Raw genomic sequence first — 27032 nt, 5'->3', positions numbered from 1 at the left:
GGCGTGTGGCCTTTGGACCAGCAAGCTGAAGCGGAAAACAAGGTCTGAGAACTTGCAACTTGAGAAGATGATGGTTACCAGCCCTGCATTGCCTCAGGGAAGAACAGGAACTACTCTACCATTCTTGAAGTGAAGGTACTTAATGAGAATAGGGCAGTGTGGAATGGGGTAAATGAAGAGAAGAGGATAGAGAAAGATAGCAAGTGAGCAATAGAGAGACAGGACGTTAGTGAGAAACAGATAGGGCTTATTAACTGTTGATGACATGTATAGAATTCTCAACTGGATTGGTCTGAGAAGTGTTTCATGACGGGCAAAGTATTTTTACAAGCAAAACGAGAAATAGCAATTGACTGTTTTATAAAAATAATTAGAATATTAAAGATAATAATTGGGGAAAACAGAAAAGATATGGAATGTTGAAGTGGGGAGATTAATGTCTCTGTACTGACTGACGTGCATGGCATTCCCTTTTGAAGAAACAATGTAATACACAGTAAAGTTATATGTAATCCAGTGTAATATGAAGAAGATATGATGATAAAAAATAAAAAATATAAAAAAATATAAAAAAAGAGATTATTTAGATAATCTCTACTTTCAGGAAAGTATGTAAAAGTTCCACTGTAAATCTGCTTAACCATCCACCAGAAACTATGACTATTCCCAGATTATTTACTGTAAATAGTTATGTACCTTATTTAGATTATTCGCTAGTATATAGGGAATATTTAGAGGATGTAAATACCAGCCTGTTTCCTGCTTCTGCCAGTTTGTTCTGCTGTGTTACATCATCTTTTATATATATATCATTCTATACTCATTTAAACCATAGTGTAACTTGTGTAGGAAGATGACTTTAAACCTGTCAGAATGAATATCTCTCCCATGTCTTAACAGAAGAATCAAAAGGACTTTGAAGTATTGCTGAAATGTTTTTGTTGCTAGATATTCTGCTGCTTAAGTTGTTCTGTTTCTTTTGTTTGTTTTTTGTTGTCATTGTTGTTAAGAACAATTTTCTTGGGACCAGTAGTTAGCGTAATGGCTATGTCACTGGACTCTCACGTAGTCGACCGTGGTTCACGTCCCAGACCCGGTGGCTTAAAACTCACGCTGGGCGTGCGTGCCCAAGATCCCAAGAGGAGAATGGAGGAGAAGGGATTGCGGTGAGAAGGGATTGCACCCCTGGGAGGTGATTTCTCACTTTCTGTCTCTCTGTCTCTCTCTGTCTGTCTGGCGAGCTCATGCGCCCTATAGTGAAAACCTCTCCAAAAAAAAAAAAAGAACAATTTTCTTTTTAAAACTTTTTAGTATATTAGTTTGATAACAGCTGAAGTCTTCAGTGATAGGTCTCAGCCTGTTGCCCTTGGTAGGAGTCAACTATTTGTATTCATCCTTGATAATATCAGCTTGCCACTGAATCTTTTCATCCTTCATTATTTTATCCTTTAATAAAATTGCTTTTATAATATAAATTTTCTAAAACTTGTTTAAATAATTATTTTATGTAACTTTGTTTATTTTAATTTGACCAGAGAGAGAGAGAGAGAGGGAAAGTGAGAAAGCAAGTGCCAGGTCTGGGACTTGAACTGCGGTCAACCATATGGGAGTCCAGCACCATTAACCACCCTGCCACCTGCCAGCCTCACATTTTCTAAAATATTTTGTCTATGATATCCTCCATTGCCAAAAGATAAATTTGAACTTTGACTCTTAGAAAATCATGTATTTGCTGAGTTGACCTTTGATATAAAAGATATTTATTAGGTTGTCGGAAAAGTCGTGACACATTTTTGCATAGAAAAATATGTTAAGACTTTCCCAACAACCTAGTATTATATATGTATAGCATCAATAAAAAAAAGGAAACTCTCGGGAACCAGCAGTTAGCGTAATGGCTATGTCGCTGGACTCCCATGTAGTCGACCACGGTTCGTGTCCCGGACCCAGTGGCTTAAAACTCACGCCAGGCGCGTGTGCGTGCGTGCCCAAGATCCCGAGAGGAGAATGGATTGCGGCGTGACCATCCCCCCTGGGGGGTGATTTCTCGCTTTCTGTCTCTCTGTCTCTCTCTGTCTGTCTGGCGAGCGCACGCACCCTACAGTGAAAATCTCTCAAAAAAAAAAAAAAAAAAAAGGAAACTCTCTACCTTGTCTCAGATTATTGTAGAATGGGCAGAAGACAAGACACCTTAATGAATGAATTACTATTAAGATATGGTGCTATTACAAGTATGCTCTTTTGATCATCATGACTGAAAAGGTCAAGGGATTTGGAAGTTTAAAAAAAAATAGGATATTTATCCAGTGTGTGTTATATTGTTGCTTTATAAAAATTCTTTTTTTTTAATAAATTCATCAGTACAATTTATTTCCACACAGAAAAGGGTTATATGTATTTCAAAATCATTTTTAAAATCTGAAAAATCAGTGTCCAATTACTGCTTAATTTTTCTTTAGTTTCTTTTGCCTATTACATGTTTTAGTAATTGTCCTAGTTTACTGCTTGAGAGTCCCAGTATATTTTAATGTTAAAATATAGGCAATGGTACTTGGCTTTTTAAAATTATTATTATTCGTACATTAAATCACTATACATCATTTAGATTGTGAAGAGACTTTTTACCCAGCGTGATTTACGCCTTGGTCCAGCCCAGTTGAGACTATTATACACATCCTCATCAACAGATAATAAACCATATCTGTGCCCCTCAAGTGTCTTACCTCTCCATTTCCCCCCCAAATTTCCTTTCCTGTGTTCTTCCCCCCACACTCTCTTTCCACTTTGTCTCTAGTGTCCATTACAATTTTTAATACTTTTATGTAAATTTGAGTAAGTGCCTGTATTTGGTAATATTCTGTTAGAGGTATAATATATGAGAGGTAATAACTTGTGTGATTAAAAATAGAATACAAAAAAAAAAGTCAGATCTCTTAATTTTTCCAAACAAATTTCTAACTTCGAGCCCTCTGCCATCAGGGCCTATAAGAATCCCATTCATTGCTGGTCTTTCTTGGAGACACAGTCTCCTTCCCAGTGGTCATTTCAAAAGGAAGCCACTCCATCCGGGTTTGCTCCTTTGCTGATTTCCTGAGTATGCCGTCTGATCCTTGTACAGTCAGTCCCACCTGCTGTGCTCCTGCCCTGGCCAGTGTAGGGTCTGTAGTCTCTGACCTGACTGGAGACCCAGTGGCAACTGCCCTTCGCATGCCTGCAAACCACACTTTCGAGCTTTCCTCTGAAGCCAAATAGATAGTCACTCCCTTCCGAAGTCCCGTTACCTCCAGGTGCTGCACACGGCACTTGAGAATCTGCCAACCTGGCTCCTTCTCCTAGTTCTAGGAAATCTTTCAGCCTCAAATTAACTTCCTTCTTCCTCTGACTCTTCCATTCACAATCATATTTTCCTTTTCCATCTTTTTTGCTTCACACACAAATAGAACCTAACTGCTTCAGTAAACTCTGGATAGTTCCAAACTAGGGCAGATTTTGTAGAAGCTGTAAGAAGTGAACAGTATAACTATTAGAGACCTGGCAGTGGAGCAAACGTGGTGCTCTACAAGGCTGACTGATACAGGAACATTCTGGGTTTGCCTCTAGAAACCTCACTGAATATACTACGCGTGTGCATGCCCATGTCCAAGGCTTGCTGATGCTGGGGGTGGATCAGGGTATGGAGACCCTGCTGGGGGTGCTATTTTTCTGTCTCTCTCACTCATGGAAAGAATAAGGAAGGAGGGGAAACAGGGAAGAAGGAAGAAAATCCTGTTGTATTAAATTCTTAGTTATTCATCTTGTTACAATAGCTTTCTCCAAGTGGGAAAACAGAATGGCCACAGTCTTGTCTTCAGAGTTTTACAGATTAAGATGAAGTGGACGCACAAAATAAAAAATTGTACCATCATGTGCAATCTTAGTACAAACAAAATTTGTACTTAAAATTCATACCCCAGTGTGTCAGTACATTCAAGTATGTACATGAATAAATACCAAAGAATATCATGAAAATTAAATATGTATGTAAAAATACCTGATACATAATAAACAGTCCTTTGATACATTTAGTTTAATCTTAATTAAATAATACTATAAAATATAGAATGGTGGTTTAAGTAGATGTTTATCAGCATGTTTTATGTGTTACCTTTAATTTCATGATATCATCGAAAGACTGTTCCACAGATAGCCAAGAAACATTTTTACAACTGTTTCTCTTGTGATGGCTATTTGTCTTTAGCTATTGTGTTACAAATGTATTTTCTTCTTAGAGACTTTCTACCATAGAAACTGTTTACCATTTTAAGAATGCCAACGCAGTACCAATAATGAAGTCTTTAAAGCGTCCTCTGTTCAGACTGCCCATCTGACAGTTAATGACAGCTACCACACCGCCTGCTCTCTTCTGCCCTGAGTCCCACTCATGCTGCTTTGAAATCTGAGAACGTGGTTCACTTCCTAACAACCAATATGCTTCTTCAGTCAGACTTCACATCACTGATGAGCTGGATGCTAGTTCCTAAAAAATATTCCCTCGTTATCTCTAAATTAAGTACTTCTGTCTTAGGATTACAATGCACGCAAAACAGATACTTAAATTAGATGTTTTTTGGTAAGGGGAAGAAAATCATAGGAAAGATGAGTATCTGTTTTCCAAAAGTAAAAATGTTGATCATATTTAAAATATAACTAGGTGTACTTAAGGAAAATCATTTTTTTAAAAAGAAGACCCACATTTCTGATATTTATTTTATAATGTAAGGCATTTTCCTATGTTGTATAGAATAGGATTAAGTTTTTGTATTTTGTGTTATTTTCCCTGTATCCAGTCTTCATAGTAATATATGAATAACCATTTTTCAAAAAGAAAATGAGGCGTTATTCCTGTATTATGATTATTTACTCACTTTCCACCACTATAAACATCCTAATGGTTAAGTTCATGCTTTTTTTTTTTTATTAAGAGAGATTTTTTTGCTATAGGACACGTGTAATTGCCGAAGAGACAGAGAGACAGAAAGCAAGAAATGACCCTCCAGGGGGAATGGCCACACCACGGTCCCTTCTCCTCCATTCTTCTCTTGGGCTTTTGGGCACGCATGCACCCGTGACCTGCATGAGTTTCAAGCCATCAAGTCCAGGAATTGACCCACGTTCTGCCACATGGGAGTCCAGCACTTTAACCACTATATCACCTACTCACCCCAAGTTCACATGCTTTTTATCTTTATATTCACTGTAGTGTCTATCTGCCGGGAAAATGTAGCAGAATTGAATGCAGTTGTTGAATTAGACTGATCTTACTAATTGAGATCAGTCACTATGCTCGTTACATGTTCTTACCTTCGTATATTTATTTTTCTAAGGATAATCTTATTCCCATCATTTTAACATTCCCAGGAGTATCTAGAAATACTAGATACTCGATACTAGATACAATAACAGGGCAAGGCTGACTTATTTTTATACTGGTTTAAATTTAAGTGTTTGAACCAGAAAAGTAATAGTCTTTTTTTTTTTTTTTTAAGTAATAGTCTTAAGAAGAGAAATTCTGATACAGTATAAGGCCAGGATCTACTAATGGCAAATGAGGTAAATAAATTCAATTCATCACCTTGTGATTGCATAGCTTGAAGGGACATTAGTAGGTTTCATCTCTGCAAATTCAACCAACCACAGATCGAAAACATTAGGAAAAAAATAAATAATGCAATAAAAATTGTACAGAATTTAAAACAACATGGCATGACAACTATTTACATAGCATTTACATTGTGTTAGGTATTATAAGTAATGTAGGTATTATTTAAATTATATGGGAGGAGATACTTGTTATGCTAATATTTTGTCCTATTATACATGGGATTTGGCTAGCTGCAGGTTTTGGTATCTGCTTGGTGTCCTGGAACCAGTTCCCAACAAATACCAAGGCAGGACCGTATGTCATCTAGGAAGTTCTTTAAATTTCTTTCTATATAACCACCCATCTAGGAAGCCCTTTAAATTTATTTCTATATAACCACCAATTTCTTCTCTGGAGAAACCAAATTGAGATACAGCTACTCCTTATTTAACAACCTACCTGTTTACTGACCTGTTGGCCTTATGAACAGTTCTCCAGCACAATCCCCTTTGTCAGTCTGTGTGAATCTGCGGAATCCCCTTGCTCAGTCTTTGTGAATGTTGGCTACATAAAGGCTACTTATTTCATAGATAAATGTGTACTTTATTGTATACCCATGGTAGTGTTTATAAACAAAAAAGTTTACTCCAGACTTACGTTGTTATTTTGTGGTGTGTCTTGTCGCATTCTGGTGCTTATCTAATGTATGCTTATTGAATGGATAGAATGTATTATTTTAGTGTGATGTCACATGTTTGTTGAAAAATACATACCCTGTGGCTCCACAATGTAAGATATCACACTTAGGGAACCAGCAGTTAGTGTAATGGCTATGTCGCTGGACTCCCACGTAGTCGACCGCGATTCGAGTCCTGGACCCGGTGGCTTAAAACTCACGCCAGGCACGTGTGTGTACGTGCCCAAGATCCCGAGAGGAGAATAGAGGAGAAGGGATTACGGTGTGACCATCCCCCCTGGGGGGTGATTTCTCGCTTTCTGTCTCTATGTCTTTGTCTGTCTGGCGAGCGCACGTGCCCTATAGCGAAAAACCTCTCCAAAAAAAAAATATATATATCACATTTAAGCTTCTCAGTTACCAACCAGTTTAACAGTCTATAGGAACCATCATAAAATGAGGAGTGCCTTATCTTTTTGAAACTAACATTTTCTCACTTAAATGATAGTATTTTAAAAATGTATTAGAAAACTAAGATCATTCCAGATGATTTGGGCCAGCATATGGCCTAGTGGTTAAGGAGCCAGATCCTACATGGCAGGCCAAAATTTGAATCCTGGTTCAGGAGCTAGAAAAACAGGCTGGGTGCATTTATATGTGTGCTCAAAGTCCTGGCAGATGGAGAAATGTAGGAGAAGTTATTGCAAATGAACATGCTCCGTCAGGGGTGCTTTCTCTCCCTCTCTCTTACATGCACCCTCTGACAAATTTTAAAAAATAATAGTAGTTATGTTGTAGGACTCCCTCGTGGCCAACCACAGTTGGAGTTCTGGATCTGGTGATTTCAAAATCATACTGGGCACATGTCCATGCTTGCTCAAGATCCTGGGAGGAGAATGGAGGAGAAAGGATTTCGGCGTAGCCATCCCCCTAGAGGGGTGATTTCTTATTTTCCCTCTCACTGTCTGTCTTTCTCTGGTGAATGCATACACCCTAAGGCAAAAACCACTTTAAAATAATAATAATAATAATAATAATAACTGATTTGAAAACCAACATATGATTGAAGATACTGGTAGGGTAGGAAACTGGGTGCCACCTCACTTCTCTCCCGGCAGAGGCCCAGGGGACTTGAGTAAGAAGTGGGGACCGTGTTCCAACGCAAGCTTATGGCACCCAACTACCACAACCCTGCTGGCTTCCACTGCAAAGATGAAACAGAATTTAGAAACTTTATTGTTTGGCTTGAAGACCAGAAAATCAGTCACTTCAAGATTGAAGACGGGGAACTTAAGAAACATCCACAGCAGTGACTGGCCCAAGTTTTTTGAAAAGTATCTCAAAGATGCTAACTGTCCTTTCAAGATTCAGGATCGACAAGACGCGATTGACTGGCTTCTTGGTTTAGCTGTTAGACTTGAATATGGAGATAATTCTAAAAAGTACAAGGATCTAGCACCTGATAATGCAAAAATTCTGACAATGCCACTAAAAAATGATGAGCCATTGATCAATTTGAATGTGAACAATCCTGACTTCAAGACTGGTGTAATGGCTTTGTCTAACCTTCAGATTCAGCGTCATGATGATTACCTGGCAATACTTAAGGCAATTCGAATTTTGGTTCAGGAACACCTGACACTGGATGCAGTTGCTAAAGAAATCAGACAAAAGAGGGCTTGCCTGTTACTTTAGACAAACACATTCTTGGTGGGTTTTTTTGTTTGTTTGGTTTTTTTTTGGAGAGGTTTTCGCTATAGGGCACGTGTGCTTGCCAGACAGAGAGAGACAGAGAGACAGAAAACGAGAAATCACCCCCCCAGGGGGGATGGTCACGCCACAATCCCTTCTCCTCCATTCTCTCGGAATCTTGGGCACGCACGCACACACGCCCGGTGTGAGTTTTAAGCCACAGGGTCCAGGACGCGAACCGCTGTCGACTACATGGGAGTCCAGCGACATAGCCATTACACTGACTGCTGGTTCCCAACACGTTCTTGGTTTTGATACAGAAGACGCAGTTCTTAATGAAGCTGCTCAGGTTCTGCGACTATTGCATATAGAAGAGCTGAGAGAGCTACAGATGAAAATTAATGAAGCCATAGTAGCTGTCCAGGCAATTATTGCTGATCCAAAAACAGACCACAGACTGGGGAAAGTTGGAAGATGAATGCTGGGATCTTAGCTTCCTACCTACTTAGTACAGTTTGGAACCATGTATGCTTCCAGCATGTGTGTGGATACCATTGCTTTTTCTTTAGTAAAGTTTGGGAAAGTGTTTTTTGTTTTTTGTTTTCCCGCAGTATATTATATATTTGTATAACTAACCTGCCTCCTCCTTTGTGGTTAAGATACATTGCCAAGCCCCAGTTTTGTCATAGAGGCACTATAGATCCTTAAGTCATAGGAAAACTTAAAGTTTTATTTTATTGGAATAAACTAGAAAATAGGAGAACTATTTTTTTAAAAAAAAGAAAACTGCAAAGTTTAGTATTTTCTAAATTATGCTATAGTCACTATCTAAAACTTTTTAGGTTGCCATTATTCTCTACATACTCCTAAAAATATTCATTTTTTTTTTAGTGGTTTTTGCTATAGGGTGCATACACTTGCCAGACAGAGAGACAGAAAGTGAGAAATCACCCCCTGGGGAGATAGCGACACCGCAGTCCCTTCTCCTCCATTCTCCTCTTGGGATCTTGGGCACGCACGCACCCACGTCCGGCGTGAGTTTTAAGCCACCGGGTCTGGGACTCGAACTGTGTAGACACATGGGAGTCCAGCAACATAGCCATTATGCTAACTGCTGGTCCCTAAAAATATTAATATTTATATGTCCTTATACAACCAAAATCTGCACAGATGGGAGTCTGTCCAACTATAAGGTTGTAAAATAATTTCTGCATTTCAAGGCTATTAGAGAAAACTAAATAAATGTGCTGGTTAAAAGTAGAATTTTGGCTTTATCCACTTGAAAGCACGCACCCTAGTGGAGATTGCCAAAGTAGAACTGGACAATATGCCACTCCGTGGAAAACAGCTCTGTGTGTGCTTTGTGGACCACAGTGCATCCCTGCGGTCCGAAACCTTCCTTAGTGCGAGTCCAGTGAACTGTGGGAAGAAATCTGTGTTCAGCCAGGCGGAAAGGGCTGTAGTCATTGTGGATGATCAAGGAAGGCCTTCAAGAAAAGGCATTGTCGGGACAAGCAGTTGGCGTAATGGCTATGTTACTGGACTCCCATGTAGTCCACTGCGGTTCAAGTCCTGGACCCGGTGGCTTAAACTCATGCCAGGCGTGTGTGCGTGCATGCCCAAGATCCCAAGAGGAGAATGGAGGAGAAGGGATTGTGGTGAGGCCATCCTCCCCAGGGCGGTGCTTTCTTGCTTTCTGTCTCTCTCTGTTTTTCAGGCAAGCGCATGTGCCCTATAGGAAAAGCCTCTCCAAAAAAAGAAAAGAAAAGAAAAGTCATTGTTGAGTTCTCAGGGTAGCCAGCTGCTCCAAAAGCTCTGGATAGGTGCAGCGCAGGCTCCTTCCTGCTAACCACATCCTCGGCCTGTGACTGTGGAGCCCGTGATCCAGTTAGAGTCGATGAAGAGGGACTTCCAGAGTAGCTGGTTATAAAGAACCAGCAATTTTCACACCGGGTACGTGTGCATGTGAGCCCAAGATCCCGAGAGGAGAATGGAGGAGAAGGGATTGCGGCGTGGCCATCTCACCTGGGGGGTGATTTCTCACTTTCTGTCTCTCTGTCTCTGTCTTTCTGGCAAGCGCATGCGCCCTATAGCAAAAACCTCTCCAAACAACAACAAGAAAAAGAACCAGTGATTTCACCAGAAATGAGAGCAGCCCCCCAGATCTGCACAGCCCAGATCCTTTGAGTATGAGTGTGCCACGCTGGTAGGCCCTCACTGAGGCAGAGAAACAGCCAGGACCAAGTGGACAGCAACATCAAGGGGGGTTGTGAGAAGCTGGAGATGGAGGTGGAAGCTGCCCGCCGTGAGCACTAGGTCATGCTAATGAGGCAGGATTTGATGGTGTGCCAAGAACTTCTGATAGAAGAGCTATGCAACTAAGAGGTGCAAAAACGAAAGCAACTGGAGCTCAGACAGGAGGAGGAGCGCCGGTGCCGTGAGGAAGAACTGTGCCGGCAACTGGAAGGAATGATGCAGCGACAGCAGGAAGGATTCAAGCGAACCGTCCCTGATGTGAGAGAGCAGGAGATACTGATGGGCCAGATGCTGTGGGAGGTGCCATGGGCATAAACAGCAGAGGCGCCCCCTGCTCCTGTGCCAGCTGGTACCCTCGCTCCTCCAGGGCCTGCCACTATGATGCCAGATGGAACATTGGGATTGACCCCACTGACAACTGAACCCTTTGGTCAAGCTGCTGCAATGGAAGGAATTGGGGCAATTGGTGGAACTCCTCCTGCATTCTATTGTGCAGCTCCTGGAGCTGAATTTGCTCCAAACAGATGTCGCGGATACTAATAAAGTTGCAGGGCCTAGTTTCCTAAAACCCTTTTTGGACTAGCCAGAATTCTACCCTGGAAAAATGTTAGGGATTCCTCCCAATAGTTAAGTCTTCCCTGCCTGTACTTCTCTAGGGAGTAATACTGGAGGCAGAGGGCAAGGGAGGGGTGATATTTGACAAATCAGTTTTGTGCAGTGTATTGTATAATCGATCTCTGTGTGGTGCATTCCTAAGCCTCAGATGTGATTGTTGTGGGCCTGGGGGAACCATGGCAAAGTGGATCCCACTAAAGCCCCATTAATCTTGCTCATTGCGATTTTTGTCCATCATGTTATATTTGCTTTCTCATCCACACTCCCTAACCCCAGTAAAGCCGTCACATACCACAGAATTCAAACATCCCCTGTAACCTGAGCCCACTGCTCCATTCGCTCCCAGGTGAGAATTCAAGCAGATGTCCACAGAGGTCACAGTGTACATATGGTTCTGTTACCCTACACATTACACCACTATGTCCTAAGGAAGACATTTACTCTTAGAGATTTCCATTTTAGTATGTCTTTAAATAAATCTGTGTTAACTTACCTCTGTTTTTTCCCTGGTTAAGAATGGCCACTTTGTGTCTGAAATGTTGCTAGTCACAGCTTTTCTTGATAGGCCTAGTACAATCTTGGGAACAGGATTGTTGTAATCTGAAGGTCTGACAGTAGCTCTTAGCCTTGCCTATCTTAGGTAGCTATTCTGTGCATTTCTTTTTTATTCGTGTACTATGATTTGTTCTGATACCTTACATTTGAAGTTTGTTTCTGAGAAATGAAGCAGTAATGCAGCATCAAGATATAAAAACACATTTGTTTTATAAAATGAATTTTGATTATTAGAAGATATATCTCCTTTGATCGAATAGAAAACTGCTTTGCTAGGGCTAGCAGGTGGTGTGGTGGTTGGGGCACTGGACTCTCCCATGGTTCAAGTCCCAGATATAGTGGATATGGTGGCTTGCTTTCTCTTTGTCTCCGTGTGTGTGTGTGTGTCTCACTCTGATCAAATTGAAAATAACTATAGTGATAAATAAAACAGGAAATAATTTTTAAAAAAACTACCTAAAAGAATCAGAAAACGGACTTTACTGAAGTTACAGGTTTATTTATTTATTTATTTATTTATTTATTTATTTATTTATTTATTTTAGAGAGATTTTTGCAATGGGACGCATGTGCTTGCTGGAGAGACAGAGAGACAGAGGGACAGAAAGCAAGAAATCACCTGCCCCGGAGGGTGGGGTGGGCATACGTGCACATGCACCCAGTGTGATTTTCAAGCTGTTGGATCTGGGACTCAAACTGCCATCAGTTGCCTGGGAGTTCAACGATGTAACTGTTATGCCATCTGCTGGTCCCAATAAATACTTATCATCGTACTGATATATACATTTATGTGAAAAAAAAAATGAAGCTTATTTTAGTAATGATATGTATATCCTCTAATTACAAATTATGTTTTTATGTACAAAGCATTTTTCTCAAATCCCTTATTTTTAAAAGAATTTATTTATTATTTATTTATTTATTTTAATTTGACGAGAAAGAGAGAGAAGAAAGGGAAAGTGAGAAAGCCAGCTGCCAGGTCCAGGACTTGAACTGTGGTCAGCCACGTGGGAGTCCAGCACTTTTAACTACCACACCATCTGCCAGCTCCTCAATTCCATATGTTAATAATATATGCTTCCAAAAACTTCCAGGTGCTTCTGCATCTTACATTTTACTTAATATTTGCACATCACCCTAGCTATTATATTTAATATCGATAGTCTCTTCATCCATAAACCTTGCTTTTTGGATTTATTTGTTCAACTGGTATGAAATCTATTGACTATTATATGCAAGGCACCAAACTAAGTACTAGGGATATATTTGACAACATATCAGCCCCTGCTCTCATGGAGTTTATTCTCATGAGAGAGAGAGTTTACTGGGTATGCCCAATTATTGAGTTTGTATATGTCCCTCATAAAAACATTCATTGATGGTTTTTGCTAATTGAACTATGCTGTATGGTTTGAATGTCCTCTTCAAACTCAGTGTTGAAATTTAATTACCCTTACGATATTGGGTCATCCGAAAAGTCATGACACATTTTTGCATATAAAAAAATACATCATGACTTTTCCAACAACCTAATAGTATTAAGGGATAGAATCATTAAGAGGTTGAGGTCGGCAGATGGTGTGGTGGTTGGGGACGCTGGACTCCTACATGGCCACCTATGGTTCAAATCCTGAATATGGTGGTGGCTTGCCTTCTCATTTTCCTTCTCTCTGTCTCTCTCGGATCAAACTAGAAAATAATAATAGTAGTAGATAAAGTTAAATCAAATAATTCTTTAAAAAGAAAAAGAATCATTAAGAGGTGATTGGGCCATGGAGGACTCCCCCCTCATGAATGGATTCATGTCATTTGAAGATACTGAGTTTGTTCTTATGAGAGTAGATTATTACAAAAGCAAGTTCAGTCCTCTCTTGCTCTTTTGCCTTCTATCATGCGATGATGCAGCAAGACTCTCATGAGATATGGCCCCTCAATCTTGGACTTCCTAGCCTCCAGAAATGTGAACCAAAAAGCATCTTTGTAATTACCCAGTCTCTGATATTCTGTTTTGGGAACATAAAATAGACTAAGGTAAACTGTTAACTTTATTAGAGACCATCCCAATTTATAAGAAGGGAAAGGAAGAATTTTTTAATAAACTATGCTTCATTCTCTGTTTATTCTCCATATTTACTCCTGCTAGTACATCTGTGACTACATTTTCACTTTCAGCCATCAACTCTATCCTAGGGACTTCCCAATTTATATCTTTAAAACCTCTCTTGGGACCAGCAGTTGGTTTAATGACTATGTCACTGGACTCCCATATAGTTGACCATGGTTCAAGTCCTGGGACCGGTGGCTTGGACTCACGCTGAGTACATGTGAGTATGTGCCCAAGATCCCGAGAGGAGAATGGAGGAGAAGGGATTGCAGTGTGGCCATCCTGCCTGGGGGGTGATTTCTTGATTTCTGTCTCTCTGTCTCTTTCTGACTTTCTGGCCAGCACACGCTCCCTTTAGCAAAAACCTCTCAAAAAAAAAAAAAAAAGAATTATTTCATTTATTATTATTTTTAATTTGACCAGAGAGAGGGAGAGAGGGAGACAGAGAGAGAGAGAAAGAAAGTGAGATAGTAAGCTGCCAGGTCTGAGACTTGAACTGTGATCTGCCATGTGGGAGTCCAGCACATTAACCACCACACCACCTGCTACCCACAATAAATAAATCTTTTGTAAAAAAATTAGCTAACATATATTAAGTGGTGACTGTGTACCTGGCACTATTCTATGTACTTTTAATATATGTATTAGTGTATTAGCTCATTTAATCCTTACAACCCATGTAGGCATAGCATTATTTTCCTCATTTAATGCAGAAGAAAACTGTGGTACAGAAAGGCAGAGTAATTTTCCCAAATTATTTAGCTAAGAAGTGACATAGCCATGATTCAAACCCACTTGACTGGCTTCCTTACCCATGCACTAAACCTCTCCTATCCTATTGAAAAGGTAAGACAGAGACCTAAGTAAGCATATTTGAGATATACTAGAGCTTTGGGAGAGGCTTAAAGTACTATTGCAGTTCAGGAGGTGGCAAGATTATTTCCTTCTAGGAAAAAACAAAGACTTTATGAAGAATGTAGTAGTAGGGTAGAGAAAACATTCCAAAGAGAGCAATAAAGCATTCTTGAAGTAGGACTATTCAGAGCATATTACCAGAAACAGTAATTTAGTTTAGCTGGGTCAAAGGATACTTGTAGAATAAAGGAAAATAAGTTTGTAAAAGTATATTACAGCCAAACCATAGATCTTGAACATGAGGTTAAAATGTTTAAGGTATATTTTATAGGCAGTGGAGCGAAATGTTCAGCTGCAGTGGTGTATAAGGTCAGAGGGAAAAGAAAGGCCAATTAGAAGGTCATTGCAAATAGTCTGAGTAAGACATAACAGATCCCTGAATTAGGTAGCTAGCCAGAGATGCAGAGACCAGAGAAGAGATTGGGCAAATCTTGAGTCTTGAAAATTGAAGAAGTCAACTGATAGATACACAACTGGGGGCAAGGGGCGGAGTAGGGGAGCAGTAAAAATGGTTACTAGATAACTGGGAGAGATGGGTACTGTTAACAAAGTAGCACATTTAGGAGGTAATAGTTGGGAGAAAGAATGATACAATTAGTTGAGGGACCTGATGGCCCAAAACAAAGAAGAGATGGGAAAAACAAATCAGAGAAAAACATTTCAGGATTCTTGTGTTAATAGGAGGATGGAAATACTGATTAACTTTAGACTTTGTTAGTGATTGTTTAGGAAATAGTGGGTTATCAGGACCAACAGGTGGCATAGTGATTAAGTAGCTGGACTCCAACATGGTCGATTGCAGTTCAAGTCCTGGACCTGGCAGCTTGAAAATCATACCAAGGGGAACCAGCAGTTAGCATAATGGCTATGTCGCTGGACTCCCATGTAGTCGACCATGGTTCGCGTCCCGGACCTGGTGGCTTAAAACTCACGCCGGGCGCGTGTGCGTGTGTGCCCAAGATCCCGAGAGGAGAATGGAGGAGAAGGGATTGCAGCGTGACCATCCCCCCTGGGGGGTGATTTCTCGCTTTCTGTCTCTATGTCTCTGTCTGGCGAGTGCACGCGCACTATAGCGAAAATCTCTCCAAAAAAAAAAAAAAAAATCATACCAAGTATGTGTGTGTGCATGCCCAGAATCCCAGGAGGAGAAGGGATCACCTCCTAAAAGGTGATTTCTCACTTTCTCACTTTCTGTGTCTCTCTCTCTCTCTCTGGCGAGTGCACACACCCTGTCACAAAAAATTTAAAAAGAAATAGAGGGTTACCAGAAGTAGAACTAGAATGTAAAATTTCCAAACCAATAGGGAGAATAGAGAGTACAGTCCATAGAACATAGGAAAAGAGAAAGAATAAAAGAAAATACATGGTAAATAGAAAACATAAATTAAGATAAAATCTAAATATTTCAATAGTCACAATAAGTGAAAATTACTAGTTAAATAACAAATATTAGCAGATTTTTAAAAAGATGTAGTCATGTGTTATTTGTCAGTGAAATATTTAAAGCATACCACTAAAAAGCTGAAAGTAAAGCAATAGAAAAAATAAGGATCCTCATCCTAATAACCTCTATTTGTTTAACAACATAAACTCACATTTACATGTGGCAAGAGAATATATGCAATGACCACGTTTCCAAGGACCAGATAACCTCTGTTTCATATTAATAACAATGACCCCACTATAGAGAGAGGAGAATTCCCAAAATGCCTTTATGAGAGTAGTATAAATTTTAATTTCAAAATTAAATATGTTTAAAAAAGAAAAAGTAGAGATCAGTGATGCATTGACTTTACATACAGAAATCTTTCCAAAAATGTTACTGAGTTTACAAGATTATTTTCTGGAGCTGGCAGGTAGCACATTGATTACGGAGCTGGACTCCCACATGGCTGACCACAGTTCAAGTCCCAGAGCTGGCTGCTTGCTTTCTCACTTGCCCTTTTTCTCCCTCTTTGTCTGTCTCTGGTGAGCACACATGTCTCATGGTCAAATTTTAAAATAATAATAATAACAAATAAAATGATTCTTAAAAAAAAAAAAAAGATTATTTGCTGATGTCTTACCCTATCTCCATCACCAGTTGCCTGGTGAACTTAGAAAATGTTGTCAACTTGATAGCTCTTCATTTCTTGTTTTGTAAAAATAGGGCTTTGGATGGATTGTCTCTGTTGAAATGAGTCTCTTCTGAGAGAGTATGGCTACTAAAAATGATACTCATCATGCCGTAAGAAAAGTAATTAGGTCTCAACCTACCTATATGATTATAGTTTCTAAACTAAGATTTTATTAACTAAGCTGGTCTTTGATAAATACTGATGTTCCATAGTAGAATGTGATGAAAAGATTACAACATATTTCTTATTTCCTCTATACCATTTGCCAGTCATATATCCTGGTTTTGTCTTTGTCTTGTTTTTTAATTCTATCTTCTTTTATTTTATCTTATTTTATTTTGTTTGTTTCAGTTGTCTTTTCCTAATTAGGATAATACAGAAAACTTTCTGCTGGAGACAAAATAGTTGTTCCCTTGAGTCACATGTAATTTTAAGAACTATAAATTTATAAATTAGCATGTCTTAAGAGACATGAAAACATCTCCTTAGCAGGTTTCTAACTTTACTAAGCAAAAGATGTGCACTTTGAGCATCACTAGTCCTGGGAGAAATAGCTAATTATTGTCATTTCCCACTTGTGTGTGAGTTATCCATATCTATTAACACATCTAGAATTTATTTTCCCACCTCCAAAGGGACCTGGTAGGCTTCCCATCTGTTTATCACATGGATTCTTCTATTTTCCCCCAAAATTACTCATTCATCAATTATTCATTGACTTTATAATGTGCTCCAGGCACTGAGGATATGTAAGTGAGAGGCATGGTCCCAAAACTTTGAGAGATTATAATCTATATAGAGAAACACTTATATCAAGATGCCATCATGATATAATTCAATAGCTTTCATAAGCTACATAATGGTACGGAGGGAGTATAGCAGTATCTGTGTATCCTGGGATTTGAAAAGGCGTCACAGAGTTAACTTACTCTTAATGAAGGGGGAAGAATTACTAGGTAGATCATTTAGAGTAGTGGATTCTTGGCAGAGGGAAAATATTTTAAAAGGGGCAGAAGTTATGAAACAACCTGAATGTTCAACCAGTAGTTCTAGATATTTGAAGCAGAAAGTGTGTGAGGCAGAGTTTAAGAAAGTGGATGAATAGGGGGGGCCAGCAGGTGGTGTGGTGGTCAAGGTGCTGGACTCCCACATGGCCAACCATGATTTGAGTCCTAGACCTGGCTGCTTGCTTTCTTCCTTTCACTCACTCTCCCTGTCTGTCTCTGGTCAAATTGAAAAAGAAAAAAAAAAAAAAAAAAAAAAAAAATTTTTTTTTTTTTTTTTTTTTTTTTTTTTTTATAAATGAATGAACATGGACAATTTATTACTGAGTGAAGCAAACCAGGCTTGAAATAGAGAGATTGTTTGTCTCCAGTTAGCATATACTGACTGTCCACACTCTATGGTGGAAACTGTCAGATTAGAGAACATAGAAGTATTAAAAATGGTTATAGACTCTGGAGACAATGTGGGAAGAAGGGAAAAGGTGGAGAGTGTAAGGAAAGAAATCAAGGAGGAAAATAGAGAAGCAAGACATTTGTGGGACACTGAAATGGGTTATTATCTGTTGATGATAATGTGTTTTATATCCTTAACTGGACTGGTGTGAAGCATATTCATGTTGGACAAATTCAACTTACAAGCGAAGTGTTGTATAGTGATTAAATGTATAAAATAAAATACTAATAAATAAATAAATTTTTAGAAATTAAATTAAAAAATAAAAAGACTGAATAAAACCAAAGAGGTAGACAGGAGTCAGCTGCCTAAATTTTAGATGCCATACATAGAAACTTGGACTTTTTTCCTGTAGGAAATAGGGAACATTGATAGATTCTTTTTTCTTTTCAAGGAGGTTATAACTTCTTTTTCTTTCTCTGTAAAGTTTGTTTCTCTCATGAGAGAGGGAGAGACAAAAAGAGAAAGACAAGCATGCTCAGCTGAGTCTCATACCACAGTCTCCCTCTCGTGTCCTGCAGCTTCTGCAGCCAAACAGAATCATTGTCACAAGTGCCAGACATTACAGGTTGACTGGAGAACCAAACCTGCCATCTTCCATCTGAATGCTGCATCACTAGAGCAGCCTGTTACCACTGAGCCATTGAGCCAACCTGTGGCAGATTTGTTAAATAGTGGAGTCATTTGTGATCAAATCTGCAAGATTGTAGACAAGTTATATAACCTCTCCATCCCTCTGTAAAACAGGGTAATGGTGTCTTGTAGGTTATTGTGAAGATTAAATGATTTAATATATATAAAGCATTTAGACAATGCTAGGTGGATAGTAAACCAAAGCAAAGCCTTCTCTGATTTAATCCCTTCATCTCTTGAGCCTCTCCAAATCTTATTGTCCTTCCTTAGACTCAAGATTCAAATTCATTTCCGTTTTTATTTTTTTTTATTTTTTAGATTTTTGCCATAGGTATATGTTCTTGCTGGAAAGAGACAGAGAAAGAAAGTGAGAAATTGAGATATCAGGGACCAGCAGTTAGCGTAATGGCTATGTCGCTGGACTCCCACATAGTTGACTGTGGTTCGTGTCCTGGACCTGGTGGCTTAAACTCACGCCAGGCACATGTGCGTGTGTGCCCAAGATCCCAAGAGGAGAATGGAGGAGAAAGGATTGCGGCATGGCCATCCCCCTGGGGGGTGATTTCTCGCTTTCTATCTCTCTCTCTCTCTTTCTCTGGCGAGCGCACGCGCCTTATAGCAAAAACCTCTCCAAAAAAAAGAAAAAAAAATTGAGACATCATTCCTTCTCCATTCTCCTTTCAAAATTGTGGGGATGCACACACATGTGTCTAGTGTGTTTTTCAAGCTGCCAGGTCTGGGACTTGAACCACACTGTTGGCCGTGTGGGACCCAGCATCTTAACCACCATGCCACCTGCTGGACACCCCCACCCCCCCACCATTGTGACTTTGATTTGCATTTTCCTGATGCCTAATGATGTTGAGCATCTTTTTAAGTGTCTAGTGTGGACGCTTATATGTCTTTGAAAAAATGTCTCTTAAGATCCTTTGCCCATTCTTTAATTCAAGAATTTAATTAAAGAATTTAATTTTTTAATTGCCTTTTTACTGTTCAGCAGTAGGAGTTCTTTATGTACTATGGATAACAGACCCTTTTCAAAATATATATCTTGTGTCAGGGAAATGCAGGTCTAAACAACAATGAGGTATAACTTTATACCCACTAAGATTGCTATACTAAAAAGGTAAGCATTGATTGGCAAGGATGTGGAGGAACTGGTACTCTCATGCACTGCTGGTAGGAATAGCAAGTGGTGCAACTGCTTTGAAAACCATCTGGCAGTTCGTCTAATAAGCACAGTTACCATATGACTCAGCTATTCCACTCTTAGGTATATACCCAAGAGAAATGAAACCTCTGTCTATACAAAAACTTATGCATGATTATTTATAGCAGCATTATTTATAATATGCAAAAATTAGAAATAATCCATATATCTATCAAATGGGGAATGGATAGGCAAAATATGGTATATCCATACAACAAAATATCATTCAGCAATAAAAAGCCGTGAAGTACTGGGACCAGCAGTTAGCGTAAGGGCTATGTCACTGGACTCCCACGTAGTCGATCACGGTTCGTGTCCCGGACCCTCTGGCTTAGAACTCACGCCGGGCGCATGTGCATGTGTGCCCAAGATCCTGAGAGGAGAATGGAGGAGAAGGGATTGCGGCGTGACCATCCCCCTTGGGGGGTGATTTCTCGGTTTTTGTCTCTATGTCTCTCTCTGTCTGTCTGGTGAGTGCACGCGCCTTATAGCAAAAACCTCTCCAAAAAAAAAACTCTCCAAAAAAAAAAATGAAGTACTGATATATGCTACAATATAGATCTTGAAAGCATGGCCTAAGAGGCCAGTCACAAAAGACTGCATATTATATAATTAAACTTAAGTGAAATGCCCATAAAAGGGAAATTTATAGAAACAGAAAATAATTTATAATTTGATGGTTGCCTAGGGCTGAGAGGGTTGAGATAAATGAGGGGTGACTGCCAAAGGGAAGTCTTTTTGGAATCATGAAAATGTTTGAAAATCAGTTGTGATGATTGTTGTACAACTATGAATATACTAAAAAGCATCAAATTATATACTTTAAAGGGGTGAGTTTATGATACACTAATTAGATCTGGATAAAAATTAAACTTAAAAAATCAATATTGAATTCATAAAGTGTGAGGATATCCCGAATTAAGACATGAAACTATGTAACTTTTTTTTTTTTTTTTAAAGAGAGATTCTTGCTGTAAGGCATGCGTGCTCACCAGAGAGACAAAAAGTGAGAAATCACCCCCAGGGATGATGGCCACACCACAATCCCTCTTCCTCCAGCACTCAGTAATACCAGATGCTTATGGATAGTCGGGATGTGGAAGTGCCATTAAATACCTTACCTGTTAGCTACTGTTGAGTAACTTTTGCAGTAAAGGCATAGCATTGATAGATTGCAAATGGTCTGAAAAGCTAAAACATCAGAAGGTTACTTTCAGGAACCACAGTAGTGCAGACTAAGTCAGCTGATTAAATGCGAATAGCAACACAGTAACCTGAAAAATCGTCACAGTGAAAGTAATCAGAGGTCCAGTGTAAGCAAATGAGTGGGTTGAGGCAGTGTCCCATGCAATGTGTCCCTCACCACAAGACAACTGGGTCAACTTCAGGAAAGAGCCCCAAGTCTAGCATGCCATGGTAGCCTCTGTGTCAGAAATGTAGACTCCTTTATTTGTGCCCCATCATTAGTGGTGGGTGTACTGGCATTTTCTGTGTTTTTTTTGTTTGTTTGTTTGTTTGTTTTAGCTAGAGGGCACATGGCGCCAGCCAGAGAGGAGGCAGAGAGGAGAAAGCGCTCTCCGTGGAAAATGGTCACCTTGCAATCCCTTGTCCGTCTTTCTCTCCTTTCAGTATTTTGGGCACACATGCCTCATGTGTTCTCAAGCCACCGGGTCTGGATCTCTAATCACACGGTTGACCGTGTGCTATCCAGCTGTCTTAACCACCAATCCACAGAGTCAGCCCAGTGGAAGTATTTTTATCCAGCTCTAGGCAACAGTGGTTGTAGTCAGCTCTACAGGCTTACTGTGCAACTTCACTGCAGTTGTTCTCATCAAAGAATAACCCTTCCCTCATAGAACATCCACCTGTGTAGTCAAGACAATTCAGTGAGCAGCCACGATTTGTTTCCATTGTTTGTAACTTTAAAGAGGGCTGCTTAATTTGCCAGCATGTAGTTCCAAGAAGCAAACCAGGACTCTTAACAAAGGCCAAATGTCAGGAAAAACAACAGGATTCGTCATGGAAGATGGGGTATTATTGGCGAGAGCTAAGAGAACACCTTCACCTTCTGCTTACTAATAAGTGTGGTGACATCCTTTTGTTTTCATAGCAAGTACTGGGGTTGAGCAGCCTGAGTAGCCCAGTTGATAGCATCAGGTTTTAACTCAGCCTAAACATCAGCAAATGGCCCAGGCATTTATGGGAATCTGTCATTTGGGAAATTGAGGGCCCCACTGACCAAGCAGCATTGCTTCAGGTGCTGGAGTGGAGGATAATTTGTATTTTTTCCCCCCAAAGGAATAACTGCCACATCTGCATATGCTACCTTGGTCAACTCTTTGTTTACTCATGACACAGCATGTGTACACAGATATGAGAGTGAGAGAGAGAGAGGAGCAGCCCCTAAAGGACCGGGCCATGCTCTGTGCCCCTCTTCAGTCCTTCAGCCCACCTGATCTTGGGCGCTCCTGTGCACGTCCAGTGTGTTTCAGGCTGACTGGGCCAGAGACTCAAACTGTAGTCACTGTAGGATCTGACCTCTCCTGAGCAGTGCAATGGAGCCATGGAGCAGCCCCTTAAATTATCTTTTCCTTTCTTTTCTTTTTTTTTTTTAAAGTTTATGGGTTTCTTTAAAGAATTATTTAATTTTATTTATTATTATTATTAGTTTTTATTGGGTTATTGGAAAAGTCATGATATATTTTTTTTTGTTTTTAGATGCAAAAATGCATCATGACTTTTCCAACAACCCAGTAATTTGACCAAAGAGAGAGAGAGAAAGTGAGAGCAAGCCACCAGGTCTGGGACTCAAACCATGGTCGACTATGTGGGAGTGTCCATCCCTGACACCGTCAAGAAACAGTTATTGGCCTTCTTCGCACAAATAACTTCTTTTAAGGTCTTTTGAGTCATGGAGGGAACATATTTCCCATTATAAGTTGTAAATGGCTCACCTTGACTGAGGCTCCTAGACTCTGTCCAAATTGCAAAAAAACTGATAATCCTAAAGTTTCCCATAGACTCCTTCACTGTAGAGGCTTTAGCACGGTCTGCCAGTGTTAGAGAGTTATGTGCAAATAATTACTTTAAAATGATAAAACTACCTGGGCTGGCTTCGTAGCTCAAAAGTTATGGGAGCCAGATACCACCATGGCCAGTTGTGGTTCCAATCGTGGCCCTGTTGGCTTAGAATGTATGCTGGGTGTGTGTGTATGCTCAAAATCCTGATAGGAAAGAGGAACAGAGGAAAAAGTATTGCGACAGGACCATGCTACTCTTGGAAGTTCTTTCTTGCTCTCTCTCTCTCTCTTTCTCTCTGGAAAGCACATGTGCCTTCTGGCAAAATAAAAGTAAAAGCAAAAATATTTGAACTTTTCCAAAGTTAAGCTTTTGGTCTTTTTTGTAGGTTTTCACCATAGGACACATGTACTAACATGAGAGAAAGAGAGAGACAGTGAGAGGGAAGGTGAGAAATCACCCCCCAGGGGGATGGCTGCACTGTAGTCCCTTCTATTCTCCTCTCAGGATTTGGGGTATGCACGCACATGTGCCCCACATGATATTCAAGCCACCAGGTCCAGGGCTTAAACTGGGGTTTGCCCTGTGGGAGTCCAGAGCCTTAACCACCAGGCCAAACTTTCAGTCTTTTAAAGAAATTGTTTATAAAATGAAAAAGAAAACCCACAAACTGGGAGCAAATATTCACAACACAGATCAGAAAAGAGATTTCTATCCGTTTGTTTATCCGTTTTCCTATTAATGGACTTTGGAGTTGCTGCCAACTCTTGATGATTATGTATTGTGAATACAGCTACTAAAACAATTCGTGTGCAGCTCTCCTGGTGCTCATGTGTTTTCATTATTCTCATATATATACGTAGGGTGGAAGTGCTAGATCCTAAGGAAAATGTACACCTACCTTTTTAAGAAACTAAACTTTTTCAAAAAAGTTACGCTGTTTTATACTCTAACCAACAATATATGAGAGTTCTTATTCCGTATCCTTGTTAATATTTGATATTGTCCAGTTTAAATTTCAGCCTTTCTATTGGGAATGAAATATATCTTACCGTGGTAATATTTGTATTTCCCAAATAACAAATCACATTGAGTATCTTTACATGTGCTTCTTTGGCAGTTGAATATCTGTTTTTGTGACATGTGTTTTGTCCATTTATTAATTGGATTATCGTTTTAGTATTCAGGATTGTTTTTATATTTGGTGAATACAAGCTCTTAGATATGTATTGAGAATGTTTTCTTCCAGTCTGTAACCTACTTTTTCATTTAAACTTCTTTAACTTTTATTTTGAAATAGTTTTAGACTTGCAGAAAATTTTCAAAACTAGAACACAGTTTCCATATACTCTGTATTTTTCTATTATGTTAATAACTTAGACAGCCATTGTGTATAACAAGCCTCCAAGGTGGTCCCCCGTGATTCCCACCTCCTAGCGTTCATGCCCTGTGCAGTCTCCTCCACAGCGGCTGGGGCTGACCTGCGTCATCAATAGGATTACTGTTGTGGAAATAACAAAGGACGTCTTCCAAGAATAGGTTAGAAAAGGCACGCAGCCTCTGCCTTGTTCTCTCTTGGATTATTTGGCTCTGGAGCAAGGCAACAGCCAAACGGTAAGGCATTCAAGCACCCTAATAAATAAACGGTGAAAGGACGAAATAGTGTCTCCCTCAAGATCAAAGGGCAAACATTCTTACACTCTAGTATAGTGAAGGGAGTATCTTCTTCTGAAGAAATGGGAACGTACTCTCACTGCCTATTATAAAAGAATTGGGTTCCTCAAGCAAAGGCTTCCTTCCTGTAACACAGCAAACTGAGTATGTAAGGGTCAATCCTACTAATCCTATCGATCCTGCTGATGACACAGGTCAGCCCCAGCGGCTGTGGAGGAGACTGCACAGGGCATGAACTCTAGGAGGTGGGAATCACTAGGGGCCATCCTGGAGGCTTGTTACCACAATGGCTGTCTAAGATATTAACATAATAGCTAAGTAAAGAGTATATGAGAACTGTGTTCTATGTTTAAAATTTTTGCAATTGGTTCTTTTCTTGTTACTCTGTGGGAACTGGGCTCAGAGAACCAGTGAGAAAATGCTGATTATCTAGTTACTCCTGTAATAGACTATCCTTCCTCTCTTACCTACTTGCATCCATGAAATTGGCAGATGACCCATTTACTTGTTTGCAGTTATGTTCAAATCTCTAACCCCTCTTAGTTCTTTACCATTTTGGTGACAAGGATGGGACTCTGACAGAAATTGGGCTTTCTGTAAGAAGAAGGATGGGGGCCTTGAATGATGAGGGTGTCTATACTGAACATGTTGAGCAATTGTATCATCAATTAGGCAGTAAATGTCCCTTCCTTTTATTGCCTATTAATGAGGAAGAAGTAGAACTGGTGGGCTGAATACAAGGAAACAGGTTCAAAGCTGCCTGGAGGCATCCTCACTGTTGGTAGATCTCTTCCAGGCTGGAGGTCTTCCTTGCCACCCTGTTTGGTGTGCCTCAGGCCTGTACCATTGTAACAGTCAGTGCTAAGATTCATCCTGGGTGGGCACAAGGTTCTACTCCTTTCAGACAACAATTAGCAAAACACATCTATAATGAGCACGAAGGGAGATAAATGTATGAGCATTAACCAGACCAGTTATTAGAACAGGGTCTGATTCACTTGGGAGATAAGAGAGCACGGTTTGACACTTCTTAAGAAATAATGGGGGGCCAGCAGGTGGTGTGGGGGTTAAGGTACTAGATTTACTCCCACATGACTGACCATAATTTGAGTCCCAGACCTGGAAACTTGAAAATCACACTGGGCACATGTGCGTGCATTACCAAAATCCCAAGAGAGACTGGAGAAGGGATTGTGGTATGGCTGTATCCCTGGGGGTGATTTCTCACTTTCCTTGTCATTGTCTGTCCGTCTGTCTGTCTGTCTCTCTCTCTCTCTGAGAAGCACATATGCCCTATGGCAAAAACTTAAAAAAAAAAAAAAAAAAAGAATGTCTGGAATCAGGGAGCCAGTTGGTGCTCGGCAAGGCAGTCCCCAATGGGAAGGTTCTGATCTCATATCTGGAAACCTCCTAAGTATGCTGGGTACTTGTCCGCATGCTAGCCCATGATCTACAGCTGGTTTAGGATAGGTTGTGGCATCAAGACCCTGTGGTCCACTGTCTGTCTCTCCCTCTGTCTTTGTGCCTCTTGCCCATGGTAGAAACAAACAAACAAAATAATGTTTAAAAAAAAAAAAAAAGGAAAACTAGAATCAGCTGGGCTAGATCATCCTTTTCTATAATCTATCATGCTAACCTAAAATCTGTTCAGAAATGACAGTGAAAGGTCTCAGAGTTTTTAGAAGTGGGTCATCATTGCTTTCACTCTTTCAAGATCTCCCATCGATAGATAAACTTTTGTAGGAAACCAAGGATGAGGCCTCGGCTGGTTTTAGGCTCTCATAGCCCTGGATTCAATTTAGAATACTGATTAAAATGATCCAATGGAGGGACCAGCAGTTAGCGTAATGGCTATGTCATTGGCCGTGGTTCAAGTCCCAGACCCAGTGGCTTAAACTCACACCGGGCACGTGTGCGTGCGTGCCCAAGATCCCGAGAGGAGAGTGGAGGAGAAGGGATTGTGGCATGGCCATCTCCCCTGGAGGGTGATTTCTCGCTTTCTGTCTCTATGTCTTTCTGGCAAAAATCTCTCAAAAAATAAAAAAGACCCAATGGAGAATAAAGAACTAACTCAAAGACATCTAGGTACATTTTTGTTGTCAGCCCTACCACCCTAGAAACCCACCCCCCCCAAGGCTGAGGTGGAAACTGAGTGAGAGTTTGAGACATTATCTTAGCAATGGAAGAGCAGATACTCTCATCATCTCTCTCCACAAATGCTTTAGATGAAGGGAGATTCCCCAAAGGTCACCACTGTGTAAACATGAGTCAGCCAAGGTGCAAGCCCCGCGGCCTCAACCATAAGGAGCTATGGCTGTTGCACTGAGTCAGAGTTCTCAAGGTTGAACCAGGCCATGCCAACTGTGAGAATCTTGCCGTCTGCTCTACATCATGGTGGCTAGAAACACTGCAAGTGCTCCTGGTTGAGCCAGAAGCCACTGCTATGCCTCATAAAGATGAAAATAAGTGTTAAGTCTTGAGTGTGGAGC

General features: G+C 40.1%; 1 protein-coding gene and 2 pseudogenes across 1 annotated transcript in view; all 3 read left to right on the top strand.

Annotated features, from left to right (window-relative positions):
* Positions 1-8466, top strand: part of LOC102484669 (RNA transcription, translation and transport factor protein pseudogene) — a 10189-nt pseudogene extending 1723 nt beyond the window's left edge.
* Positions 1-27032, top strand: part of DNAJC1 (DnaJ heat shock protein family (Hsp40) member C1) — a gene marked incomplete at its 5' end in the record, with an annotated part of 214976 nt that overhangs the window by 147172 nt on the left and 40772 nt on the right. The window lies entirely within an intron of this gene.
* LOC102484235 (non-POU domain-containing octamer-binding protein-like) lies at positions 8512-11282 on the top strand (annotated as a pseudogene).

Source organism: Tupaia chinensis, unplaced genomic scaffold (genome assembly GCF_000334495.1).
Source record: "Tupaia chinensis unplaced genomic scaffold, TupChi_1.0 Scaffold000060_1, whole genome shotgun sequence".
Taxonomy (NCBI): domain Eukaryota; kingdom Metazoa; phylum Chordata; class Mammalia; order Scandentia; family Tupaiidae; genus Tupaia; species Tupaia belangeri.
The sequence above is the reverse complement of the archived record's forward strand: the minus strand, read 5'-3'. Positions and strand labels throughout refer to the sequence as shown.